This window comes from Peromyscus maniculatus, chromosome 18 (assembly GCF_049852395.1).
Source record: "Peromyscus maniculatus bairdii isolate BWxNUB_F1_BW_parent chromosome 18, HU_Pman_BW_mat_3.1, whole genome shotgun sequence".
NCBI classification, from domain to species: domain Eukaryota; kingdom Metazoa; phylum Chordata; class Mammalia; order Rodentia; family Cricetidae; genus Peromyscus; species Peromyscus maniculatus.
The window spans coordinates 40,873,032-40,885,650 of NC_134869.1; the positions used below are offsets into that span (position 1 = coordinate 40,873,032).

General features: G+C 42.6%; 1 long non-coding RNA gene across 1 annotated transcript in view; it reads left to right on the forward strand.

The window, feature by feature from the left end:
• Positions 1 to 813: 813 nt before the first annotated feature.
• The window catches only part of LOC143269164 (uncharacterized), a 37,652-nt gene continuing 25,846 nt past the window's right edge, over positions 814 to 12,619 (forward strand). Inside the window, exon 1 of the long non-coding RNA XR_013045560.1 lies at positions 814 to 2,302. This is a non-coding gene — a long non-coding RNA (uncharacterized LOC143269164). The remainder of the gene's footprint in view (positions 2,303 to 12,619) is intronic.

Sequence of the window (12,619 nt, forward strand, 5' to 3'; positions counted from 1 at the left end):
CCGATCCCTTCCTGATGCCAGCTACTCTCTTACCTGAAATTTCTAAATGATTGTTTTCATGGAGTAGACAGCAAGAGTCTAATTGCTAAGAACATGGTCCTGTTTTACCTGGTAAAGTAAGGCCAACTTCAGAGTTTGAGACAGGGGACAGGCTCCTGGAACTTTGTTGTTGTTTTTTTAAAGAAAGGTTTTACTCATGTGTTACTATTTCAGCAAAGTTATTACTAGTTTAAAAGGTAGGAAGACATGACTGTAAAATAACCAATGAGTTTTATACAATTAAATTATTACACAGACCTATGGGGTTTATGGAGTAACTACAAGGCCCAGAAAACAAATTAAATCTGAGTGACTAAATCTCTGAAAGTTAAACTTTTAATAGCTTTATTTTATCCCAATATACTGTCTTTCTCCCCCAGTACAATGCTCTCAAACCCTCAGGAGACGAGAGAACAGAAGAGATGTTGACACTAAGAACGAACAGATACAAGAGCTGGAAATGACTGGCTTGAACTTGTAAGCTGAACTCGGAAGGCTCAACTTACTCAAACCCATCAGATGATTTCTGTGCAGTGAATAACATAGGTGAGGAGTCTATGAATCATAGGGTGTCGGCGGACTTAAAAACAAGCAACATACGATATCATTCCTACTAAATTTCTCCTAACCATATTTATAACAAAACTGTAGCAAGAATGTGATACTTGCTCCTTGCCCACTCAGGCAGGTCAGGGACATGAGTGTCTTGGGTGGCTGAGCACTCACCTACTGTGACATCTACTTGTCACAGTAGGACTGTGACATCTACTTGTCACAGTAGGACTGTGACATCTACTTGTCACAGTAGGACACACCCTATCTTTCCAGCACTCCAAGCTGACACACACTGACATAAAGTCTCCAAAGCCAAGCAACTAGACTTAGATTAGTCGTGATTAATAATTCGAATAAGGAATAGCTGCAGTAATACAAGCGACACTGCATATTATTCTTTTTCGACAAGCTTCATGGTGAGAAACCGCATGGAGGAAACAAAGTCACGGTGGCAAAATGGGCATCTGGGAGATGCGTTACCCGAACCGCAGACAAACTCACCCCTCACCTATCAAGGAGCCTGTTTGTGCTTTAAGGGGGAAACTGAGCTAAGACATAGCTTGCTACAGCCTGAAGCCACCTAGGAAACTGGCCCAGTGAATGGAGAAAACCAGCAATTCTGGTGGCTGGTAAGAAATAACTTAGTCTTGGGGTGACCAGAGGATTTAAAAATGGCTTTGAATTAAAAACAACAACAACAACAACAACAACGAAAAAGCTTCACACATAGTAGATGCTGAATGGCAAGAGGTCACTCCAGGTGTGGAATCTTGGTGAGTTAGTCCTTGGAGGACATCGTACTATGGCTCTGACAGCAGATACACCCTGGAACGATGCTCTGGAGAGTGAATAGACAAAGATCCCAGCTCTAGGTGGAACTTAAAATTCGATGGCTTATCCTCCACTTCTCACATCTGTCTTTATGGTCATCTCTGTAACTAGAACCCTCCTTCAATGGGGTCTTTCAGGACGAGGCCTTGCAGGGCACGTATCTTCTTGTGTCCTTGAATGTATTTGGAGACTTTCCTCAGGTTCTCTCATAATGAGTTCTCTCGTATACCAGGACGGTTAATGCTCCTAAGCAAACCCCAAAGCCTTAAAGATCCGACTGGCCTCCAAGCTTCTCTGCTTCTGCATAAAAAAAAGCTTATTTAGAGTCGGGACTGTTTATTGAAACTGTTGCCTCTCATCCTATTCTCCAGCTCTGAGAGAACTGGTCTGCCGCTGGCAGCCTGTGCCACTGCTGGGGTCTGGCTGAATGAATACTCTATCAGACACCTGCCCTTCTACAAGGGAGACCGCTGCACTGGGAGTTCAGAGAGGACACGGGTCGGATCTCAGTCTGGACTGGTGTTTCTGGCCTTTCAATCCTTCACACCCACTCATGGCCCGGAGAACCTAAGGCCTGCCCCACACTACTCCCCTTCACCCACACTCTCCTGAAGGGCCTTCAGCTTCTGTCCCTTGTGCAGGCGGGACCTGTGCCCCTCACAAGTTTACACCTACCTTTTTTTTTTTAATTAACGTAAATGATTACACTGGTCCCTTTCTAAAGACGTGGGTGTGAATGACGGACACACTGTGGTGGAGGAGCCAAACGTGGCCACAACTATCTATGAATACACGGCGGCGCAGAGCTCAGCGGGCTTTTCTTCTATTTATGCCCAGCAGAAGGTGCCTGCTTCCCCAAGAGATCTCCAACCAGATGGTGAGTTCTCAGTCCATTTTTAATACGTGCAAGATGGCACATGGCTCTGACCTCATTTCTTTTTAGAACTCGTCTTTTGTTTCAGTGCTAGGTGACGGTAGCTGCTGATTTCTATCTGGACAAAGGAAGTTCTTTCAAAGGCAGTAGGTCAAAGTCATGGGCAAATGCACATGCGTGTGAATAGCTCTGCTCTTGGACACAGCTTCTTCTTTTAAAGACAGGGTCTTGTGGAGCCCTTGAGCTCAATATGTAGCAGGCTAATTGAACTGCTGAACTTTCTGCCCGCCTCCACTTCCCAGTTTTAGGTATGGACCACGTCACCCAGCCTAAACTGTTCTTGACAATACATCTGTAATTATGTGCCACTGATGTTGTTTCAGATCACTTTCTGCTCTTGAGCTGTAGTTCTATCGACTACAGAAATGAAAACTGCTTATTCTAAAGAAAGAATCATTTTGGAGAAAAAAAAAGACACACGTTACATCACACACACACACACACACACACACACACACACACACACACACACACACACCAGCCCGTTTGCCTCAGATCTTTCCCTGTTAGTGTTCCCAATTCAGAACTGGCATTCCAATTATGCTGGGCCTCCAATATAATGAAGGTAAAGGCTTTCAGCAATGAGGAATAGCCAGGAAGGTTAGCCATCATTTTGTTTAATTACTTTGGTTTGCCTGAACATATTGCACATTACTCCTTAAAATTAGGTAGGGAGCACACATGTTCCAAAAGGCTGTTACTTAGGAGCCAGGGTAAGGCTCAAGAATTGCTCATCACTGCTACTGGAGAACAGCCTAGGGTTATACTATTTTGTTTTCTTCTTAGATGCAATTGAGTAAATGAAGGAGAAATGACGCGCCATGAGGTCTGAAATCATCTAAACTGTTGCCTCTTTTATTTCCTCGGGTGAATTATTACACTGACTGTATGAAATCGGCAATGGGGAGAAAGTGGCGTAGATGTGGAAAAGAGATCATTTAAATATTTATGGTATATTTCCTTAAATCGTAAGAATCAGTCTCAAAGTGACATGGAGTATTTTTGTGCTGTTTTTATAGCACATATTATATCTACTAACACAAAACTGTGAGATTGGAAAGAACATTTGGTAATAAATGGCCAATATCCTAATTTTACAAAGGAGGAAAGAGATAGGAAAATCAAGATCTGCCGACTCTCCCGAGGACACGCAGTTGGCTGATTGCACAGGACCCTTCAGATACAATTTTCACTTTCCAGCTCTAAGTCTTACATTCCTCCTGGGCACATGCACACTATACAGATCATTACTGCCATGCTGGATAGTTTTCTGTCAACCTGACATAAGCTGAAGTCCTCAGAGAGGAGGGAGCCTCAACTGAGAAAACGCCTCTGTAAGACTGGGCTGTAGGAAAGCCTGTAGGGCATTTTGCTAATTCATGATTCCTTCAGGGAGGGTCCAGCCTATTGTGGGTGGTGCCATCCCTGGCCTGGTGGTCCTGGGTACTCTAAGAAGGCAGGCTGAGCAAGCCATGGGGAGCAAGCCAGTAAGCAGCTCCCTATGGCAGTGGCTCTCAGTTGGCCCTAAGACAATGGAGCTGGCCTCACCAGTGAGCCTTTAAGTAATGTGTGCCCATGGGTTCCATGCTAACTTGCTGAGCTGGGATTTCTGGGGATGGTGTCCAGTTTAACTATGTTCTTACTTGTGTTAAAATTTGAGAACCCCCTATCCTAAAAGATTTCATATTATTGATTTTAACAGTTTCCTCTATATTTACCTCCCTGTCTAAATAATATGTTCATAATCTTACTTGATTTGACAATTTTATACTTATTGACTTCCTGCTATGAAAAATGAGGATGTATTTAATTCTTTGCAAAATTTCCCCTTTTCTATTTCTTCCTGTAGGATTATATCACAATTAGTTCTTTAGCCTATTATATTATTTGTGCCATTAAAATGAGCCTCCCTACGAAGCTGGAACAAATCTGTGCTTGTATTCCTTTTCTTTGACACTTGTTTGCTTTTCCTGGAATTAAAAATGGTCTGGTTTTTTTTTTACTGGTTCAGATTCCTTCTTCCTTCCTTTTCTGTCTTCCTTTGTTTCCAGACAGGTCCTGCTGTGTAATCCCAGACAATCTCAAATTTTTTATCATCTTGCTGTAGCTTCCCACACACCTCTGCCAGTATTACCCTGTCAAATCCATGATCATCTCTTTAACCATTCAAATAACTGCCTTAAAAAAAGATTTATTTTGTTTATTTTATTTTATTTGTATGTATGTGTGTGTGCCTGTGAATGTAGGTGCTTGAAGAGGGTGTTGGATCCCTGAAGCTTAAGTTATGGCGGTTATGAGCTGGTCAGTGTGGGTGCTCGGAGCAGAACTCAGGCACTCCGCAAGAGCACTACCTGTCCTTAACTCCTGAGTAAGCTCTCTAGCTCCCAGAATGGAATTTTTCCATTTATCCCTTCTTTCAGCTTATGCACCATAGTGCAGCATTTAAAGACATAACTTAGATCATGTTTCATGTTGCAAACTTAAGTGTAAATAAAGAAAGGAAGGAACTATTGGGCATTTGTGTTGGGGATACAGATCTTGGTGGGGGTTGGTGGTGACGTAGCAAGACTGTAAGTGAGGGAATTTCATATACACTTCTACTTACCCTCCAATAAATCAATGTTATGAGAACAACAGAGGAACTAAACATTTAGATCAGTGTTTCTCAACCTGTGGTTCGAAATCCCTTTGAGGTCACATATCAGATATCCTATATATCAGATATTTACATTGCAATTCATTACAGTTATGAATTAGCAGCAAAATAGCTTTATGGTTGGGGGTCACTACAACATGAAGAACTGTATTAAAGGGTCTAAAACCACCGATTTAGACTGTTAGTACTTACTATGTATTCCGGAGTTATAGAAATAAAATGTGTAATTATTGTATGTAGGGCATAAAATGCGTATTTACATTACACTGAATGTAGAAACTAGTATTGGAGGTTCCTATGGCTGTAGGGATGGGCTGGTCAGTTTAATGCTCCCACACAATCCCGAGGATCTCTGTTCAAATCCCCATGTTAAAAAGCCAGGTGTAGACTGCTGTGCGATGTTCTGTATGGCAAATGTGTTGCTCTGGTTGGTCAATAAATAAAATACTGATTGGCCAGTGGCTAGGCAGGAAGTATAGGCAGGACTAACAGAGAGGCGAAAAGAAAGAACAGGAAGGCAGAAGGAGTCACTGCCAGCTGCCACCAAAACAAGCAGAATGTGAAGATGCCGGTAAGCCACGAGCCACGTGGCAAGGTATAGATTTATGGAAATGGATTAATTTAAGCTATAAGAACAGTTAGCAAGAAGCCTGCCACGGCCATACAGTTTATAAGCAATATAAGTCTCTGTGTTTACTTGGTTGGGTCTGAGTGGCTGTGGGACTGGCGGGTGACAAAGATGTGTACTGACTGTGGGCCAGGCATGAAAACTCTAGCTACAGTAGACAGGCATAGTGGTACATGCATTTAATCCCAGCACTTAGGAGCCAGAGGCAGACAGCTCTCTGTGAGTTTGAGGCCAGCCTGGTCTACAGAGTAAGTTCCAGAACAGCCAGGGCTACACAAGGAGACCTGTCTGGTGTGTGTATGGAGGGGGGGCAGAGTGGGGAAGCCAGGTGAGCCAGGTGTGAGTGTGGCCAGCCTATCACAGCTCTAGGGACACAGACAGGAAGAAGCCTGCGGCCTGATGGGCAGCTATCCTTGTCAAATAGGTGAGCTACAGGTTCACTGACTAACCTTAGCTGAAAAAACTACAAGGTGGAGAACAATAGAAGACATCCAATGTTGTGGGGCGTGTGTGTGTGTGTGTGTGTGTGTGTGTGTGTGTGTGTGTGTGTGTGTGTGATATGTGGTATATATACATGTGCATGTGGGTATGCTTGCTCACATGTATGTAAGTACAAATCTAGCAAAGGAATCTTGGGTGTCTTTTCATATTTTTCACCCTATGTTTTGAGACTAACCATGGAAATTTTGCTGGATAGTGAACTCCCAGAATCCACCTGTCTCTGTCCTCCAGAGATAGGGTTATGGGCACATCGGACGTGTCTGGCTTTTATGTGGGTGCTGGGGATTTGAACTCAGTTCCTCATGCTTGCACAAGTGCTCTTACCCTTGGAGCCATCTACCCAACACTATTTATGATAGTTAATTTTGACTCTTACGTTGTATTTACCTAGAGTCTGAGGTAGGAGTCTAATTTTATTTTCTCCCCCAACTGGTTAGCAAAATATCCTGCCAACAATTTCTAAATTAACTGGTGTGTTACCCTGATATAAAAGAGGTTTAGAGGTCTGCCGCTATGGATGAATATTCTAATTAGTGTTTCATTCTGGTTAAGAACTCTTTGAAAAGTGCAGTGCTTGAAGGGATACCAACTAGAAATGCTGCAGTCTGCATTAGATGGTGTTGAGTTTGTTCTCTTGATAGAGAGAGGAGATAAATGTATCCAGTCATAATGGTGGCTCTGGAAGTCACATACTCCAAAGGAGATGTTGAAAGCTGCTAATTGCTAATTTAAGATATGAATGGGAGAGACTATTGTCTTCTTCATAACAGGACAGTGAACTTTTGATAAAGCAGGGTGTGTTTTTTTTCACTTTTTAAAATACAGTTATTGAGTTACATTCCACCACCAAGTGAAATAATGAGTGCTTGTGTTTAGTTACTGTTGCATACTGTGACAAAGTACCTTGCAAAAGCCACCTAAGGAAGGAAGTGTTTTGACTCCCAGTTTGAGGGGCATCTGTCATGGCTGTGAATCCACCATGGCAGGAAAGGTGTGAGGCACTGGTCAGTCAGGAAGTAGAAATGGTGAATGTTGGTGCTCAGGCCACTTTCTCCATTTCATTCCTCTGGACATCTTAGCCCACAGGATGATGCCATCTACATACGAAGCAGATCTTCCCTGCCCTGTTACTGTTCTCATAGACACACTCACACGTGTGTTATCACCTAGATTCCAAAGCCCATTGAGTTCACAGTGAAGATTAATCACCACGAGCTACTCCTGTATTCTTAGTAACCAAATGTTCTATTCCTCAATCTTTGAATGTAAAAGCCATTAAAAAGTATCTATGAGGATAAATGATCTGATGAACGTTTGTTTTTTTCTCTGGAAATATGAAAATAAGGTGGGGAAGGGGAAAATGTCAGATCCCTTTGTTTCCCTCAAGGAAACATCATGCAGATAAACTAACAGTTTTGCTGCAGAGAGAAAAGTGGGGAAATATATCTGCAGACAGTGATAATTCCTCCCCAATTCACCATGCGCATGGGCCTGAACAACTGCCGTCCTCGCTTGCTTTCCTGGTGGATCGGTGCTCTCTGAAGGGTTCTAACCTCTGTCCTCGTCCTCTTCTGTTCGTGGTGTTTCTTCCTCCCGCATCCTTTCTCTGCTTTCTGATTCACGTGGAGTAAGCCGTCCCAGAGATGCGACTGTGAGCCACGAGCAGCTCTTCTTCTGTATTCACCTACACAGCACCATTCATAATTTCAAGATTTGGGAATGGAGAGGTGGCTCCGAGATTAGGAGCACTGGCTGCTCTTCCAGAGACCAAGGTTCAATTCCCAGCACTGACATGGCTGCTCATCTATAACTCCAGACTCAGGGGATCCAATTCCCTCTCTTGGCCTGCATAGGCACTTTATGCACAGGACACACACAGACATACATGCAAGGCAAAACACCCAGACACAAAAATAACAAAAATAAAATGTTTAAAAATGAACAAAGTAAATAAAAATTTAAGAATTATGTGTGCTAATTTCTATTAAGTTGTTATTGATGGGTGATATCTTAACCTGTGGCAAAGTCAAATATCTAAGCCTACAACCATTCTTGGAAGAATAAATATGGCTTTTGTTGGATGTCACACTGAAAGTGGCTTTGATAGTGAAGGCTGCTCTGCCTGTACAGATCTCAGCACTTCTACCACACTCCAGAGAGACCCCCTAGGCTGGAATAAGAGCTACCCCAGGGCATGTTAGTGAGAGTCTGGGATCCTAGGAGAACCTGCCCCGCCCACACACCACAGAGCAAGCTACAGCCAGCAAGGCTCCCGGCACACAAGGGTGGGGAGCTATGAAGGCGAAGACAGCTCGGTTGAGCATGTCTCACTTGTCCAGTTCACAGGATCGGGCCTGCCTGATGGATATAAAAAACAAGAATCGCCGAGTTCAACTGAAATGTTCCCCGTGCCTACACCTGGAAGAATCTAATTTTGAAAGACCCAGAAAGAAGTTGCTCCAATACTTAATGTCTCCACTCCTGCTTTATCCCCACCCCTCTTTAATATGCTTTGGCTTTGTTCCATTTTGAAAAGCTTTTATGTTTTTTTTTTATTCCCCTTCTTCCATTTATCTAAGTTTGTATGTACATTTTTAGTGAATCCCTATCAGCCTGGACCAAAAGTTTTTTATATATATATAAAAATGTGTGTGTGTGTGTGTGTGTGTGTGTGTGTGTGTGTGTGTGTGTGTGTGTGTGTGTTTTGCCTGCATGTGGTCTGTGCACCACGTGCATGCCTGGCATCCACAGAATTGAGATGTGAGCATGGGGCCCCCTGGAACGGGAATCACAGACTGTTTGAGACCACATGTGGACGCCGGGATCGAACCCTGGTCTTCTGGAAGATCTGTCCATACTTTTACCTGCCGAATCATCTCTTTAGTCCCTGTGGATGCACTTTTAGATTATTAGGCAACCCGAGGCTTTAATCTCCTGTCCTTTTCTCTCTGACATTCGCTTTCATTCTTTTCCACCTTCATTTTATTTACCCTTGTTTGTGGTGATATTGTGTTCCCCAATATATTGTGCACCCTAATAAACTTATCTGGGGTCAGAGAACAGAACAGCTGCTAGATATAGAGGCCAGAAAATGGTGGCACACACACCTTTAATCCTAGCATTCTGAAGGCAGAGATCTGTCTGGATCTCTATGAGTTCAAAGCCACACTGGAAACAGCCAGGCATGGTGACACATGCCTTTAATCCCAGGAAGTGATGGCAGAAAGCAGAAAGGTATATAAGGTGTGAAAACCAGGAACTAGAGCTTGGTTAAACTTTTAGGCTTTTAGCAGCAGTTCAGCTGAGATCCTTTTGGATGAGGACTGAGAGGCTTCCAGTTTGAAGAAACAGGATCAGCTGAGGAGTTGGTAAGGTGAGTTTAGCTGTGGCTTGTTCTGTCTCTCTGATCTTTTGGAATTTACCCCAATATCTGGCTCCAGGTTTTCAATTAATAAGACCTTTATGATTCATCTTACACGTGTTTCTCCTTTTTCTTCCCCCTTTCCCTGACCCTTCCTTATCTCATTCATTTAATTTTTTGTATTGGCCTTAAATAAACCTTAGTTTCATTGTATACTTTGTTTGTCTGTCACCTTTTCATTCTGTCGTCATTGTATTGGTGTATCAGTTGACCCTGGTCGGTTTTAAATCTATTTCTCTACCTCGTTGAGAACATGGTGTTGTGATGACAGTAACTAGTTTTCTTCCTCAGTTGTACCAGGGATCGAGCCCTCAAGAATAGGTTCCCAGGAAGAAGATTCTCGATCTGGTGTGGTGCAAATGCTTTTAATCCCAGCACTTGAGCTGGAGTCCAGCCTGGTCTACACAGTGATCTCGAGGCCAGCCAGGGCTCGGTGGTAAGACTGTGTCTCAAAATAAAGAAATACTTAAAGGGGATTCTCAGATAAAATTGTGAGATATAATACAAACCAACAGATGTGAAGATTGCAATACAGACGCATGAGAAGCAGAAAGAAACAGGGCAACATGATACCTCTAGGAGATCAGAAGTTCCTGCTTATTGAACCCAAAGACATTGCACTGGTTGAAATGGCAAAGACTGTAAAAAAAAAAATCTACTGTTTAAGTTAGGGTTTTCATGGCTGTGAAGAGGCACCATGGCCATGGCAACTCTATAAGAAAAAATATTTAACTGGGTGGCTTACAGTTCAGAGGTTCAGTCCATTATCACCATGGTGGGACACAGAGGCATGAAGGCAGACATGGTGCTGGAGAGGTAGCTGAGAATTCTACATCTTACACACAGTGACTCACTGGGTGGGGCTTGAGCATCTATGAGACCTCAAGGCTTTCCTCCATAGTGACACACTTCCTCCAACAACACCACACCTAATCCAACAAGGTCACACCTTCTAATAGTGAAACTCCCTTTGAGGGACATTTTCTTTCAAACCACCACATCCACTTAAACAATTAATTTAAAAAGGAAATAAACAAGGATATGAGTGAAGAAATTAATTCAGAATTCACTGACTAATTCTCTAGACCTTTAAAAAAGAATACCAGTAGTCCTTCAGTATTCTATAAAATAGCAAGAGAGGAAACACTATCAAATTCATCCTATAAAGTCAGTAAAACCCTCATTTAAAAAAAAACTAGGTAAGGACTCAGTGTGACAAGAAAGCACACAGGGACCATTTATAGAGAAGACAGAGGCCAGTAGAAGGGAGAAGGTCAGGGAACAGAGCAGGGCTCTGTTCTGTAGTGTAAGTACAGTGATGGATGTGTGTATAAATGCCATAGTGAAATGAGTTTTATTGGATGCTAACTTTAAAAGCAATTCATAAAGACATCCAACTTCTTCCACAGTGAAAGAGAAACAACCAAGTATCATCACAGTAAGTTTTCCCCACCACTCTGGAGACTCAGCTTTCCTGCAGGGTATGTCTAGGCACTGCTGTAAAAAATTCAGAAAGAATAAAACCCAGCTATCTGTCTATGATGAACTCCTGGAAAACGTCAGGTAATTATATTCAGATGCTACACTGTCAGCTCTGCACAGGGCTACTCTGCTAGCTTTCCATTTCTTCAGAAAGGGGAGAATTTGTGGAACAATTAATGTGATATTAACTGAGATTTTCCTGGGGGAAATCAATGCGTAGGGAAACATAGTAATTACATCTAAAGAAACTTTAGGCCATTTGTTTATCCATCATCAAGGATACACAAGATAAATGTGGATTTAAATCTTTGAATTATGTAGGAGGAAAAACCATCTTTAAACAAACAAGGATTTGATTGAAAGCCACTGACGCTGGGCTGAGCTTTAAGGCAAGCCGTTAAATCCTTGCACTGGATCTTCATGTGATAAAGAAAAAAGCAAATGCTTTTTCAAGGTCTTTCAGAGTCCGTGATGATGTGAAGGATGGTATTCTATGGCATGGTAGTTGTCACAGGTCCTGTTACTTCATTTCAGGCTTTTCATACTAAATTACTACATCGTTGTGCTGTGCTGTGTGCATGCATGCATGCGTGCGTGCGTGCGTGCGTGCGTGCGTGCATGTGTGTGAGAGAGAGAATTGATACTTGTTTCTGAATTCCTTCACTCTTCCTCTTCTTTCTATTTGCTTGCAAAAAAAATACAGATTTAAAAGAAAAGAATTGTCACCTCTGATGATAACAAAATCAATGCTGACTTTGAAAGGGAAACCAAATACGATGCCAGCTACATTAACTAACTTACTGTAAGATGATTGGATAGTATTAATTTCTTATTAATTGACACTCCAAGAAGCTCCAGTGGCTTGGGCTCCTACGCAAGCAAACCTAAAGTCTATGTAAATGTAAAAGAAAACTTAAGCTTAATCAATCAAAAACTACTGTCTTAGTTAGGGTTTCTATTGCTGTGAAGAGACACCGGTAACTCTTCGAAAGGAAAGCATTTAATGGAGGTGGCAGCTTACCGTTCAGAGGCTCAGTCCATTATCATCATGGTGGAGAACATGACTGCATACAGGCAGACATGGTGCTGGAGAAGTAGCTGAGAGTCCTACATCTTGCAAGCAACAGGAAATGGTCTGTGACACTGAGTGAAGCTTAAGCAAAAGAGACCACAAAGCCCGCCCCCACAGTGACACACTTCCTTCAACAAGGCCACGCCTACTCCAACAAGGCCACACCTCCCAATGGTGCCACTCTATAAGCTTATGGGGGCCAGTTACATTCAAACCACCACAACTACCAACTAAGCATGAACTAGAGACTCTATCACCACCAACCTGCCAAGGACTGCTAGTGAACCTCTACTAGGGAATAGATAAATTTGTGGATACAGAATTATGGCTCCCAGTGTGGAGGAGGAAGGGGAAAGTGATTGCCAATGGGTGAAGGGTTTCTTTTAGAAATGGCAAAGTGTTATCAAAGCACATGATGGGGAGGGCTTCGTAACTTCATGGATATACCAAAAATGATTTATATAAAGGAGAAAATTAAATGCCACGTGAATTATCTCTCA